The sequence below is a fragment of the Octodon degus genome, unplaced genomic scaffold (genome assembly GCF_000260255.1).
Source record: "Octodon degus isolate 3935 unplaced genomic scaffold, OctDeg1.0 scaffold00014, whole genome shotgun sequence".
NCBI classification, from domain to species: domain Eukaryota; kingdom Metazoa; phylum Chordata; class Mammalia; order Rodentia; family Octodontidae; genus Octodon; species Octodon degus.
In genome coordinates, this window is record NW_004524590.1 from 4,411,125 (window position 1) to 4,413,913 (window position 2,789).

Consider the following 2,789-nt stretch of genomic DNA (forward strand, 5'->3'; position numbering starts at 1 on the left):
CAGAGTTTGAAGTTATGATCCTCCTATACCAGCTTCTCACAGTGCTGGGGTTACAGACCACTATGACCTTTAAAATGATGGTTTTTTGGGGGAAAGGTTGTAGGGTGGGGCAGGAGGGAGAGGAGGGGAGAGAGATGAGCAGGAGGTGATGCCTGTCCCCGGGTTGTAGAACTGGTAGCCACTGACCCAGCCTGTAGCTTTCTGGCACCCACTGTGGCTTCCCAGCTCCCTCCAGCACAGAGCACAGCCCAGCTGTGGATGGTTAGTTAGCTCCTATCTCTTGCTGCAGGTTCTTGGGCCCGAGAGGCGGCAGGAGAAGGTGAAGGTGGAGGGACAGCGGCCGGCCTGTGTGGTGGACTGTGGAATGGGGTGTACAAAACTAGGCTATGCTGGAAATAGAGAACCACATTTTATCATCCCTTCCTGTATTGCAGTTAAGGAGTCAGCAAAAGTAGGTGACCGAGCTCAGAGGAGGGTGATGAGAGTTGCTGTGATTTAGACTTCTTCAATGCTGGTGAAGCAAGAGAAAACCTACATAAGCAACAAAGTGGCCAGTTGCCATGGTAGAGTTGAAGACTGGGATTTAATGGAAAGGTTTATGGAGCAAGCGATCTTTAAATATTTAAGAGCAGAACCTGAAGACCATTGTTTTCTTTTGACTGAACCTCCACTGAATACTCCAGAAAAGAGGGAACATTCTGCTGAAATAACGTTTGAGTCCTTCCGTGTTCCAGGCTTGTGCATTGCTGTGCAGGCTGCTCTTGTCTTAGCTGCATCCTGGACCTCAACACAAGTCGGAGAATGGACATCGCCTGGTGTAGTAATAGGTAGCAGAAATGGTGTTAGTCATGCTGCTCCTGTGGCCGAAGGGCATGTGACTGGCAGCTGTATTTAGCAAATTCCAATTGTGGGACGAGATATAACATATTTTATTCAGCAGCTGTTGAGAGAACGAGAAGTGGGAATCCCTCCAGAACAAGCCCTGGAAACTGCTAAGGCAGTGAAGGAGCACTATAGTTATGCATGCCCAGATTTACTAAAAGACTTTAATAAGTAAGACACAGATGGATTCAAAGTGGGTTAAACAGTATACTGGAAACAATGCTGTCTCAAAGAAAGAATTTTTCATTGATGTTGGTTATGAGAAATTCTTGGGACCTGAAATCTTTTCTCATCCAGAGTCTGCTAATTCAGACTTTGCACAACCTATTTCAGAAGTTGTAGATGAAGTAACTCAGAACTGTCCCATTGATGTCAGATGTCCTCTCTACAAGAATATTGTCCTCACTGGAGGTTCAACCATGTTCAGGGACTTTGGACTCCTTCTCGCAAAGAGATCTGAAAAGAAATGTAGATGCCAGGCTGAAATTAAGTGAGGAACTGAGTGGCAGTAGATTGAAGCCAAAATCAATTAATGTGTAAGTTATCACACACCACATGCAGCAATACGTTGTTTGGCTTGGAGGATCAATGCTGGCTTCTACGCCTGAGTTCTACCAAGTATGCCACACCAAAAAGGATTATGAAGAAATTGGATCTAGTAGTCCTTGGTCATCACAATCCAGCGTTTGGAGTCATGTCATAAAATTGGGCTGCTGGGCTAGGGAGGTGGAGAAGAGATAATCTTTCTGCTATCCTGTTTGTCTGGATGGCTGGCATTTAGAGGTTTTAAGCCGGACTCAAATAGTAAGAAAAAACATGATCATACAGGAGTATTTTAATACGCATGTCAACATGGAGATGGAAAAGAGAGCCAAAGTGATTTTTTCTTTAGATTGAGTATTTGACTCTTATGTGTAACAAAAGAAGTGGGTTTTAGTTCTTTCTGTGCCCTGGTATTTTGTATATTATTGAATTATCCAAGATTTGATGGGATTTATCAGTGCGTAGACAGTTCTATAATGCTTGAATTGTACACTTCTAAGTGTGCAGTGCAAGAGCTGGTTTATATTTTATATTTTTGATACTTAGTATTTGAGGAAACAAAAGTGACTAAGTAAATGATAAACTTAAACAGCAGCCTCTTGAGACCTGGTGTCCACACTTATGGGGTTCCAGTTGTATATATATTCGTATCCAGTTGATTCGAATCGCTTCCACTTCCCTCTCCTCCTTATCTCCCACCACTGGTTTTCTTTGCAAGTGCTTTTGGAACTAAGAAGCAGTGTGTTGGATCAAGTGATGGCTGCCAGTGCTCCCATGTTTCTTGCTTTAAATGGAAAGTCAGGGTAAGACTAGTGGCCAGTATTGCAGTTCTGTAGTATCATTTCTTATTTAAAAGAAGGTTTGATTATCAAAATTGGTATATAGAAAGCCTAACACCATTCTAATATAGGCTAAAATTTCTTTTTTAAAAAATAAAGTAAGATTCAACCCAGTCCCAGCATGTGAGTGGGATTGCCCAGGGCCCGCCAGATCCTTGTTCAAGCCAGCGCCCATACCTGGCATGTGTGTGAAACTTTCTCCATCAGACCGTCCCGGTGTGGAACCCTGTGGCAGAACTCCCTGTAGAGAGGCTAGAGGTAAGACTCACCCAGCTGATCCAAGAGCAGAACATCTGGCCAGAGTGGCACAGAAGGTTCACTTCCAAGGGCTTCAGCAGGAAGAAGTGGAGCACAGCAGCCAGACCCAAACCACGCTCACCTGGATGAGTTTGAACTTGGAAGATCCAGACCTGGTACTAAGATAATAACTCCAGCAAAGCTCTACATGAAAGGTCAGAAGACAGTGCTATACAAAGTGACAGAGCTGGTCAAATAGCTCAGTGGATTAAAGCACCTGCAAGAAGC

At 44.0% G+C, this 2,789-nt stretch overlaps 1 pseudogene; it reads left to right on the forward strand.

Annotated features, from left to right (window-relative positions):
* The first annotated feature begins 571 nt into the window (after positions 1-571).
* Positions 572-1,585, forward strand: LOC101579899 (annotated as a pseudogene).
* The last annotated feature ends 1,204 nt before the right edge of the window (positions 1,586-2,789 follow it).